Source organism: Morone saxatilis, unplaced genomic scaffold (assembly GCF_004916995.1).
Source record: "Morone saxatilis isolate NCDOM2014 unplaced genomic scaffold, NCSU_SB_2.0 Contig22, whole genome shotgun sequence".
In the NCBI taxonomy this organism is placed as follows: domain Eukaryota; kingdom Metazoa; phylum Chordata; class Actinopteri; family Moronidae; genus Morone; species Morone saxatilis.
Window position 1 is genome coordinate 1437006 of NW_023339785.1, and position 13155 is coordinate 1450160.

A 13155-nucleotide genomic window follows, 5' to 3' on the forward strand; every position below is an offset into this window, starting at 1 on the left:
AGGAAGTGGCAGTGAATCAGCAGTCGCCGGAGTTCGCCAGAAAGGCACACCAAGACGGCGCACCAGGAAGAGAGACCAGTCAGATCAGTCAGACCAGGAAGATCAGGAAGATCAGGAAGATCAGGAAGATCGCCACAGTTTGCTACGGATCGCGAGTGAGGCATCGCCAGGGAGGCAGCATGCCAGGAAGGTGCACAGCGGACCAGAGAGACGGATCAAGCGGAAAGGGCAGGAGGCCGCAGGACCAGAGGGGACGGATTGGGCGGAAGGGCCGCGAGGCCGAGGCGGGAGCAGAGGGGACCGATCGCAGTGGCCGTGCCGGAGCTGTCGTCGGACGGAGAAGCCAGGGACTGATTGTTGGAGGGGCCATGAAGAAGCGGGCAGAGTACTACTATCTGCCTACTATCTACTATCTGCCTTCTGCCTCGAGGTCAGCGTCCTGAGGGAGACGACGGTGCGGTGTAGCGGCGTTGAGAGGCTGCAGGACCGAGTCCGGATGGTATCGGCCCTCTCTGCGGCGACGGAGCCACTTCCGCCGGTGCCCCGAGTGTGTGCTGCAGCCCCTGCCTTTGCAGATAAGACTCTGGACTGTTTTTAGACTCCCTCGCCCCTCAGCTTTTTAGCTTCCGCTCATTTTTAATGGCCTATTTATTATTTGTCTTACCATTTTTAGTCTTTTACCCGTTGTTTTTAACCTGATTTTATTCTGTAATAAACAGAGTAGGGTATCTAGAGACTGGGGATCTTTAAGAGAGACTTTGGTCTTGGTTTTATCCACTTTTATTATAATACATTTTGTATATATGGTCGACTTGAATTGTGTGTTTTTAACTCTGCTCAAACCTGATTTTAAAGAACCTGTGTTTTTAGGAGTCCTAGGCTCACAAACCTAGGTGGCGTTGTTCCTTTTCAGCCTTTTCAGTTCCTTTTCAAATTCCTTTTCAGCCGCGTCACATATCTTTCTCTAAGCTCCATTGTTGTCCAAAAACACATCAATAAGCCACACTGTTGCTCCATCACCATGAACACACAGACACACAGACACCGTAGTTTAATTTTGACTCAATCCCACATATACCATCCTGTTGCCGCAAATACTCACTAGAGCACCAAATGTAGATTAATCCGCTGCTTAAAATAGTCCCAACAAATGCACTTTTTCCTCCTGTTTGAGTAACATTTGTTAAAACACTACAGTTACTGTTGTTGTTGGCCCATGCATATTGATGGGTTTAGCTTTATTAGCAATAAAATCTAATCAACTCCAATCCCTAAACAGGCTTGGAGTGTCACAGACAGGGTAGGAAGGTCAAATAGTATTGAGACAGACTAGCACATTGTTGTTTTTTGGTCTTTTTAAAAAGATTTGTTGAGAATAATAAAAATATAGAACAGAAGAGTGCACTCAGTAAGTAGAGAGCAGCTCTCCACCAGGTGTGTCTGGGGGCATGTGGGTGGGACAGGACAGGACAGTGTGTCTAGTATTAATGCATGAGTGTAGTGGAATAAAGGGAAGACAATATGCAGGATACATTATAAAAGGAGAAACCAGAGTAGACCAGCTATATGGAGACATTTCTGACAATTCCAAATTAGCAGCAATATAAAATGTCAATTTCAAAGTGACAATGCCAACAAAAGAATCCACCAAAACACCACAAACAATTCCAGATCGAAATAAAATACTTGTCAGAGCCCCATCAAATAGCACCATTGTCTCACATATCATCTCCTCTTATCGGAGAGGACACAAGGTCTCACATTATTACTCTGTATTATTGAAAGAACGCACTGAGATCATCCCTAGAAAACAGTTTGGGGAAAGTGACATGAATATGTGTATGACAGGAAAGAATGATCCTTAGAAACTCAAGAAAAAGAAATTTGCAGCAGACTCATTGATTTTACAACAATCAATGGAATGTACCGGACACTCCACAGGGTGAAGCTAAAGGACAGCTCTGACTGCTGGCTGTGCCCAGCAGATTGCACTCCTTTTCATTTCCTGTGGAGAAGCCTCAATGCTCACGACATACATGGAAGTACATGAAAAACACTAAGAGGATAGCACTTTGTAGAGGTACACTTCTGGCCAAGGCTAGACATATTAGGAGACCCCTGTTCCAATGAAGATATTTCTTTCCTAGATTTACACTGGATCCAGTGGAAGTTGTTTCACACCCTTCTATAGGGGACTGGAATCTCTTGCTATGCAATATAATTGAACCTTTGAGTTTTTGATGCTTCGTGAAATAGTAAAATAATCTGTGTTATTTTAATGCTCAAGGAATCAAATAAATATATCTATCATTATACAACAAGATTGTCTGTTCAGAACATGATTAGCCTGGGATGTTGATGGAGCAGGTCACTGTAAATACGTGGGCACAACAGTATTTCCCGTAGTTTGGCCAGGCTGAGTCAGACATTAGCCGGGAGCAGCCTTAAGTCCAAGCAGGGCCAGCATGGCTCCTACATGGCTCTCTTCCTCTCCTCTTGGGGCCACAGCACCCACTGTGGTGGACTGGTCCAGCCAATATTGCTAGGTGGATCGTCTCAAAGTCTTCAATCCAAACCCCTATGCTTCCTTTTCCGATGACTGTAATTTATTTCTGTCATAGGTAATATGTGTTTCAGCAATAAAGGAGAGAACAGATTAAAACAAAAATGGAGAGGTTTGAAGGAGCACAGTCATCGTCAACCAGATGTTCAGTTTGTCACCACCACTGCACTGAATCCAAACAAGACCAGGCCAGGCAAGTCTAGGTGAGCTGGAACACTAAGTCACAGTGTACTGACAACTTATCTGCTAACTTGTGTACCACAATGTGCACAGTCAGTCAATAGAGTGCTGAAATAATGCTCACATTTATGCAAACCAATTTGATTTTTATTAATATATAATCTTACGTTACAATGTAGTGGCATAAAAATATAACAAATAAAGTCTGTGAGTAATACTAGGAAAATAAAAACAAGCAACTTATCATCAAAATCAACGAAAATATCTGGAGATAGAGACAACCGACCTCCAAGGTATACAGGCCAATACCTTCTCAAAACCCCAAAACAAGTTGAGACTGTCCTACCTCACATCAGCAGCAAGTGTCAGGCAGTCCACTAGTCTCTGTAACTCCATCCATGTTTGGCCCTTCCACCACAGAACAGATTTGTCAATTTGGCTGCATCTTTTGCAGCTTTTAAACTTGTAATTTGTATGGATTTCTTTTCCATTTCCTGTCTTCTTTCTCCTCACCATTTTTGCTAATTATGTTCACCACAAAAATGTCAGACAGATGAAAACTCTTCACATTAAAAATGACTGAGCTGGTTAGATTTTAACAAAAGCGAATATCAGTGGGCCATGGAAGTGCCAAGGACCATACAGCAACTACTGATCAGAAACTGAGAAATAAAGACTATGAATATAAGCAATGGCTTTTAGAATGCAGGGTATTTTAACCTTAATAATTAACATAAGTTGAGCTGACCTTCCTGCCAATAATGAACCTTTTAAACAGCATAAAGTTATAAAAGAAGTGTAGCTGAAACATGTTTTCTACTTCTTACTTCTCTCGGCTCTGAGTAAAAGGTTGTTTCATGAGCACAAACAACAGCTTTCACATTGGACAGATGACCAAAGCAGCAAAATGAAGTGCCTTAATGACAGTAAAAGTGACAGATTCAGTGATGTAGTTGTGTATGTCAGGTTCGTCCACTTTAATGGAGGCAGACTATCTCTTTAATTTTTCTATTTAAAGGGGAACTTGGCAACTTTTTTCAGCTTAATAAACCTGTTTAGAANNNATGGTTAAATGGCCTGTTCCGGTGCAAATGGCTAGAGTTGCCAAGTTCCCCTTTAACAATGCTGATTGTTGATTGGCAATGACACAACATAATTGTGTGCTTGTCTGGCCATAGGATTTAGGCTCCTATAACTAAAAAGCAATACAGTATTCTCATTTGAGGCTATTAAACTGGAATTAATATTTACAGCCATTCAAATTAGAGGGGCTGCTTTCACCAAAAAGGTTGCAGGGGCATTACACAAGGGCAAAGTACCCGGATGGGCTGCTCTCATCTATAATACCAAACCTGAGGCTAGTCAGGGTACTTGGCTGAAAAAATATTTTACAGTAAGAACATTATTGAAAAAAATGTTGACAATCGACAATCGTATTATTACATGCATAATGTTCAGTTCAATTCAGTTATAACTGTATAGTGGCAATTTATAAGAAAACTTTTCAAATAGAGAATCTTATAACATTATTATCAGATATACCCAGACCCACCACGTTCAGCCAAGTGTTGTTTAGTCTGCAAAAGATAAACTGTTAAAATGATATAAAAACAAATAAATAACAGATTTTTATCATTGTTCACTTTCTCAAAGCTTGACACACACACACACACTCACGCTCACAGAACACAGAAAATGTGTGGGTGTGTTTCTGTTCTGTGTTTGTCCAGTAGGTGGGAGTAGCACTCTGCGCGTGTGCTGCCTCCAGCTTCACTCATGCACACACACGGCTCAGTATTTGAAGCTAAATGACCCTCCAGCCGTCCAGCAGCTGAGATGTGCACCTTATTATCCCCTCACGCACCAACATTCCCCTCTTCACATCTGACTCACCAAACTGCAACATGCAACATTTTAGGGAATTTTCTACCCATATCTCTAGTTTACTATAATTTTCAGAGGCAATATCCACTGTGTGCTATTGTGCGTGTATCGGCCCATAGTATAGGTCTCCATGGTAATGATCACAGTCTGTGTGCTTCTTGCTGTTGACGATAAACATAACTCTCCACGGGAGGCTGACTGTTTCAGCCTAATGAACAGGACGTACCGGCTGTCAGGCTCAATCCAGCCCTCATCCACTAACAGTAACATTTAGAGGAAGTGTAGTTGTCCACTGGGAGGCTTAAAATAATGTGCATTATACATATAATGTACACACATCTCCCAAAGGAAAGCAACAAATATGCAAGGGAACAGCTTTACATCGTCAAAAACACTGTAATCTACTCAATCTACTGCTGCAGACCTCCGGGGTCTGCTGTATTTGTGCAAAAAAAGAAAGAAAAAAAAAGGAGCGGGAGTGTGTGTGAATGGCTGCCTCCTGGAGTCGAGCGCGCACGGCTATTAAATGCAAAAACCAGCTTGTCTCTTTGTTTGAACAAAAACCAGGATTTTTCTTTCTTCGTTTTCCCCCCTTTTCTTTCTGCCGAATAATCCCAGATCCTTTGAGTGACAGTCACAGTTTCCTATTAAATCTCTGGAATCCTCTCAGCTGTCATTAAACTTCTTAGGCAGAGGGGGGAGAGGGGGGAGAGGAGGGAGAAGGGAGGGGGAGGGGGGGAGAGTGGGACAAAAGGGACAAACATGAAAGAGAAACAGTGGTACAGATTTGCCTTTGATTCTCATCAATAAGAAGCTGATGTAATAAGATATAAAACCGTGCTGCTAATGAGGCTGGGAGACAAAGACTCAGCGATAGAAGGGGATGTAGAAAATGAGCGCCCCGTCTTGGCGTTCCTGCGTGACTAATATTATTTCAAATTCCTAATCTCATCTGGAAAATTATTAGTCTGTACCTGTGTTTCAAGCTGATTCTTATCTTCCCTTCAGCTCTCACCATACTTTACACTTACACTTTTTTTTTCCACATTTACATTTCTGGTTCGTGTCTCATCCCACCACGGGTCTGAATTTATACGTCTTATTAGATGACAAAGGCTGCAAAGATATTAATCCAGTATAGAATCTATGCTGCGCTGCTACCCAAAGCCTGGTAGTTACAGTATGCTGCAGGCTTCAGTGTAGAGAGGCACATCACAGCCTAAGAAATAAAAATAGTAATGTTTACTTTTATAGCAGTAACCAAAAATAGCAATTACAAAGCCAAATATAAAAACATTACTACTACACTAAACAAACTACTGTTTTTATGGCATAACAAATTATAACAAATTGATCAGGTAGCAATTAAAAAACAAGGAAAAATGACTAAAGCAAGTAAATTATGATTGCTAACACCTGCAACTGTTAAAAAAATATGTGAAATATAATTATATTAATTACAAAGTGCTTCACAGAGCAGACAAAAATAAGAATATGGATATTCAGTGAATAACACACAATAAAGAAATAAACTTCTACACAGAGAAAAAGGTAAAATATAATAAAACTGAACACATGAAGATGCTAGCAGGATCTCTGAATAAATAAGTCTTCAGAAGGGATTGAAGTTGCAAACTTAAAAACTGGGAGTTAATCCAGCAAGGCATCCTAATGCGAGACAGCGACGACGAAGGCTCTGGAGCTGTGATTCGGTTCGTTAGGGGTGTGGAATTCACAGGCATAGACCTGGCGTAGCCTTGAGCATGATCAGTAATATTTTGAAATCAATTCTGACACAGACTTCACTGGCCAGTGAAGACAGGCCAAAAGTGGTGATGTGATCCCTCAGTCTTGAATTGGTTACGATCCTTGCTGCCACAATTTTGGACCAACTGTAGTCAAGATGTAGAGCAAATAGAAAGACAGATAACCTTAAATGAGATCATAAAAAAGCTTTATATACAAGTGGGTTTTCAAAAGAGACTTGAGGGGTCCTAACAGCAAAAGCTCTGTTTTGACCTCAGCATTCTATACAATACTGTGTTTCGGTCACAAGGTGTTCCCTTATCAAACCATAGGGGGAGAGCATGTATCACACTGTGGATAATAACATATGTTAGAGGGCTACATCTATACTCTGGGATTATGATTCATAACCAAGGTTATTTCTTTCCTTTTATCCAACGTCAAATAAGAAAGATATATAATAATGCCAGGCTTATCCTGGATGATGAGCGTTGAGGTCACAGGTGGGGCTCAGTCATAAACTTTGACATAGGAGCAGCCAGCACGACCTCAGACTGTGTGCAACTTGAGATGAGGAGAGACAATGACATATCTTGAAGGAATGAGTAAAAACATAACAGTGAAGAAAAGGGAGTAGCACATTCTCTTAGTGTTAGGTGTCTAGCTGCTGTTTGGAGTCTGAATTGTGTTCTGATTTATGCCTGTTAAAAGTAAAGGTATAAAGAAATGAAAGAATATATGATGAATTTAGAGTCTCTCACATTGAAAGGTTTAGATTTGGTCTAACCCTAACCACAACACAACCCTAACTCTGTTTTATCAATTTTAACACAATGTCAGCACTGTTTTTTCAGCATTAAGCTGGCTTTTTGTTTACACTGATACGCAGTTATGCAATCATATTTTTTCCCCCACCCATATTCCATGAAGACCTGCCCCTACTCTCCCTCTGATTGGCTCTGACCCTAACCTATCACTGTGATGCCCAAACCTAAAAAATGGAGGCAACAAACACTGGCCAATTAGTGACAGAGTAGGGTGGGTCTTCGCAAAATGCTAGTGGGGGATAAAAAAAAATATCTATAAACAAAATAAAGCGGTAAAGAGGTCTGTACCTAGACTCACAGGTGGCAGTATACAGGCCCATGTCAGGTGCTGATGTAGATAATATTATGGATTGCAAAATGGCACCTCAGACAAAGGCTACAATTAAATATCCCACCAAGGTTTTTAACAGATCTTTAAAAAATGGTTGGACAGAGGACCAAGTGAAGAGTGGATTTGTGCATGCAGATGGTCACAGCCAGGATTTTAGGCCAGCATTAGAGTAGTAGAGGACATTTTACAGACACCTAAGTAAACCCTGGATGATGAGACAAAGATGCAGAACTCAGATAACTCAATTACAGCCATGCAAACACACACCAACAAAGCCATCATTTCTCTTTATGGACTCAGCCATATTTGCAATCAGCGTGAACTGTATTAATTTAGTGTCTCTGCAAGGATCCCTCCTCTTGTGAATTAAATGACACAAATCCATATTCAATGTTGTGTAATTATTTAATGACGACTGCCTTGCATGCCATCTTGTGTTGCAATTGACCCACTCAATTAGGTCTACATTCAGCCCCCCAAATCTCCACATCAAAAGATGAAGAAGGCTGCAGGCAGTAAAAAAAAAAACCCAAGTGTGCATCCCATCCCCATTCTGATAAGTCTCTCTCGTCTTAACTGCCTCTAAATGAAAAATCACACCAGTGATTTGTAAGTAATTTTGCAGCGAGCTCAGTAGTCGGGATAGGCGGTGCACAGTGGAACAGCTGAGTGATTAAATGAAGTGGGGGCGGCCCAGGCAGCTTGCCTCACCCTCCTACACCCAGCTCCTCTCCAAAACCCTCTTTCCTTTTACCCTTGCTTCTGTGCACTTCCCCTCCATCATGGTGTAGTTTTTGTCCTCATTTAGCTCCCTCTCTCAGCTCATTACCCTGCTGGTTTCTCTTCCCCTCACCTGTTCCTGCCATTTGCTGGCATCATGAGGCGGTGCCCCGGCCGCTTTGTGTCGTGGAGGGGAGCTAATAATCCATAATTTACAATAACACTCGTTAATAATTAAGGGAATTGGAGCGTTCTGAGAACTCCAACGCAATTACCCCCGAAGCCAACACTGCGGCTGCGAGGGCTCACACTGCGGTTTAGCTGCTTTATTACAAAGCAGCAGCATCAAGCAGCAGAGGAGAGCGAGAGGGAGGCATGGCGTAAAGCGGCCTGAGACTGACCTGCAGCCCGCGCAGCAGACGGAACGCAGGGGCAGGATGAGCTGTGGGATTATACTGTCTGTTAGAGCACTGCGCCTGTGTGGTTTATCTACGCACAACCCCTGCTATCTGTTTTCATGGCAGACAGAGGGGGAGATAAAGAGGCAGAACACACTAGTTGCGGTTTCATGTGACAAACAGATTTTTGGGATCCTGGATCTGTGGATGTGTTTAACCCAGGGCGCTGGAGTGACATTCAAAATAAAATTTGACAGGCTCTGTTGAAGGGGGTCCTTGAGCGAAATTTGAGAGGCAGACAGAGGAGGGAGGTCCTTCAGCATGAGCTTGACAGGCAAACAGAGAGGGCACCTAAAAGGGAGAAAAAGCTTACCAATCAGGGGCCTTGTGCTGGCTTCAGTAAGCACAGTGAACTGGATGTCTACCCAGTGTGGAACAATCAGTGTAGCCATATTGGACTAATTAAGTCTCTTAACGAGCTTTGCTAACGAGCATTCAGTGACAGAGCTTTCTACCACACAGGAGCAACAGGAAACCAAGCTTTCTCTGTGAGACGTCGCCTCCACTTTCCCCTCCTCCATTTGTGAAAATGACACTCGAACCCTTGGAAGCAAGTCGAGACTGCTGAACGGGCCCCTCTTCCTCTGACTCACTGGGGTCAGGGGTCAAGCACGCCTCTTGTAGTCTGACTCCTTATTCCTCGCTGGCGACCTCCTCAGCTTGCCTGCTCGACTGACTGGGGAGTGAATTGAGTCTGATTTGGCAGTCCTCCAGGTCAAAAGGTTTGACTTGAATTTCCAGCCAAATTCGCTTCACTTAATTACCTTGTTTTTTTTCCTGTAACCACATTTGACACACATTTCCCCAAACCCTCCCTCCCCCTGCATCCCCTGCTCTGTAGCATGCTGCACACCCTCACACATATCTGTCAGCTTTTTTTCCCCACTCGTAGGCTTCGGAGAATACACCTCAGGAGAGACAATAACTAAGAGAAGGTTATTGCTGTCCACATAATTAGGATGGGACACACCATTTATAGGTGGCCAATGACATTTAATACATATAAATCAAGAGGCCCAAGTTTCAAAAGCCTTGTAATTTCTGTGTACGAGCTGCATCACATCACTCAGCTGTATCAGCAATGCAGGATAAATTGCTTACATAGGCCAAAGTGCCTCGCTCGTACTTAGAAAGGAAAGGTTCAAAATGAACATTGTTTCCGTGCCCCAGTCCCATCCGGATGGCTCAGGATGCAGCGTCATTTGAATGTGAACCCTGGAGATGGAATGAAGGGGAAAAAGGTGGTGAAGGGGAGAGTGTGGTGGGGGTGAAGGGAACATTAGAGGAAGGAAAAAAGAGGCAAACGGGAAAGGGAGGGAAACAAATGTGAGAGCTGTCGTGCATGAAATTAAAAGATACCTCCAAAATACTCCCCGCCTGCAATGCTTTATGGCAGGCCCTCCTGGAAGTCTCTCTGTCTCTCTTTCTGTTTGTCTGCAGGGAAGGCAGATGTGAGACGGTGTAACCTTTAAGGAACGTCCAAATCGATAAAGCTCTCCAGTTCCCCAGCACTCAGCACTGCTGTTGCCTCAAGCTAAAGGCTTGGGTCTGGGGAACCTGGGATATGGGATATTTGCTCTGCCACTTGTTTTGCTTTGAACTCCCTGGTATTGTTGGGGAAAACCTTTGCAGGAACTTCTCTCCCCCAATCCCAGTGTCCTTGTTTTTGGTTTGTACTCAAGGCATACTGCCTGTAGCCAGAGTATATATACAATCCAGCCCCACGCACTAACTTAAGCACTGGGCCACATAAAAACACACCCAAGGAGCTAGCTTTGCCTCCCAGAGTCTGACTGATACTGTATTTTTGAGGCTGATACTAGGGTTGATTTTTCTCAGTTTAAACCCTTGAATCTTTAGATGTTTTATAGTGGTGTTCTCTCCCTTTATTTACAACTCAATTCTCCAATTTACAAAAAAGCTGCTAAGTGGACCTTGAGTTGTCACTTTTATGAAGACAGTGAGTGGAATCAGCACCGTAAAAAGTTCTGCTGCATTACCTGCTGTCAGTTCCTATTTGCACTGTAATCATGGATGTAAAGACAATGAACAATAGATTTTTTATACAAAAGAAAATGTCTGAACATGATGTTGGAGATATGACATGAGTTTGGATAAGGATAAAATAAGTTTGGTTATTAAAAAAATAAGATGTAGTTACTGAGCCGAACATTACAGTTAATTAATGACTACAGTATGTTAAGGAAAATGCCAAAATATTTTTTTCTGTTGGAGGTAGAAACTAAAAAATCAGCTCAAACAATATTTGATTCCACATATTTATCATACTTTAATTGATAGACAAAGTTAAATAATCAAATAGAAATACATTATTTAAGGTCTGCACAATAGAAATACTGGACCAAGAAAAAGCAACAGATAATAATTTCCATCATCCTTTTGAATCTATATTGTAACATCAAAATTATTCAAATCGGTCAGCTAGTTCTGTAAAGGGGATTATACAATTCCACTGTGCACGTTAAGGGGTAAATACATTTCTGTGTTCTATGTAACAGAGACACTGTTTTTGAATTACATTAGATATAGTAATGCAATTCCTTCTCGTCTGCTGACACACACACTGATGTCGACATCTCTGTGATCATTTTAAGTCGTCCAATAACATCAGAAATGTCAATTTATTGGCCAAGATCTGCTGCCGACCTGGGAACACAACTGCTCTGCAGCTCAGCCCTCAATGAATAAAGATGTGAACACAGTCTGTCTTTCAGCATCTGAGCTTTATTTCCTCCCTGCAGAGGACTGAAACACATATAAAACAAGCATGTTGTCTTAGGCCCTCTGAGGAGTGAATTTGTATTCATCGACACAGACCTTTGATTACTGTCGAGGGAGGACGCTATTCAGTGCGACTGGGGTGGATGGAAAGGACAGATGCACTAAAGGGACACGTAGCGACGGCTTAAGAAACATGAAAATAGCAAACACCTTTCAAAAAGCCGCTTGTAACTCCATGACACCAACTCATTCAAGCTAAAATCCAAATATCCCCCGTCGATGAGCAAAGAGGAGAGAGAAAATCAATGTTTCATGAGTAATTCACGACTGACTGATGGTGGGTTTGCCACATCACAGTGCTCAGGGCTTAACTAGTTCAAACAGCTTATACCGGTTCCCTCTATCTGAAAAGGGACATTCATGTTCAGCTTGTCAGCTCTGATATCGTGTAGCCTTCAGGTGAAATTCTGTCTGGAACAAAATAAATAAATGATTCGTCAAAGTCAAAACCTCTTTTTGACACTAAGGCCCAAGCTTCAGTGACATAACAAATATTACATTTGTCTTGCACTATCCATTTCTTTTTGGGGATTGGATCAGATTGCATAAAGTTACATGGGTCTTACAGGCACTGACATCTGCACATTTGGGCTGTTGTTATTCAGATATGGCCTGCTCAGCGTGTATAACAATCTTTGTTGGGTTCCAGTCAGCACAGTAAAAATAACAGCTCATAGAGATGTCTTGGTTTTATTCCCTGATGCTGAAGAATTGTTTGTTAAAAAGATACAACTGGCAATGTGCCATTGTCAAATTAATTACAGCATAATTAAATACTTAACATGTGTTGCGATAATTTACAAGGTCTAAAAATTTGTCAATTAAAAAAAACAGTAAAAAGCATTAAAGCACAAACATGAAATTGATCTCATATTTTTGGGCTTATACAAACCTCCAGGTCTGGTCATCAAGGTCATCTATATTTTAACTTTTATAAAACTAACTTTTTGTCATATTTGTTGAAACTTCCACTATATCATATAAAAAATCAGCTTCCTTTGGCTCCTCATTGTGCTCCTAACGGCATTTGCAAGAACCCACCTCGTCTGAATGAAAACTAATCAGAAACAAGGTTCTTACAAGGGGGTTTCTGAGCAGTTTCCAGAACAGCTGTTCGTACTGAAATATCCAAACGTCAATAGTTTTTGATAGCAAACATGCATTTTTTATAGTGCTCCTCAAGGTGTTTTAAAGTGGTATTTTGGAGGGATTTCTGACCATTTTTATAAATTTTTTGAGTGGTCAAATTTTTTTCAGTTTTGCACCAAATCTGTGTAACAAATGAAAAAAAAAGATTTTGTTGTCATATGTTTTTCTGAAACCTTACACTATATCCTATAAAAAATCAGCTCCTTTGGCTCCTATTGTGCTCCCTACAGCATTTGCAAGAACCCACCTCGTCTGAATGAAACAACCAATCAGAAACAACGGTTCTTGCAAGAGGGTTTCTGACAGTTTCCAGAACAGCTGGTTCGTACTGAAATATCCAAAACGTATATATTTGAATACCAGAACATGCATTTTTTTATAGTTGCTCCTCAAGGTGTTTAAAAGTGGATATGTTTTGGAGGGATTTCTAGACCATTTCTATCAATTTTTTGACGTGGGTCAAATTTTTTTCAGTTTTGACACAAATCTGTGTAA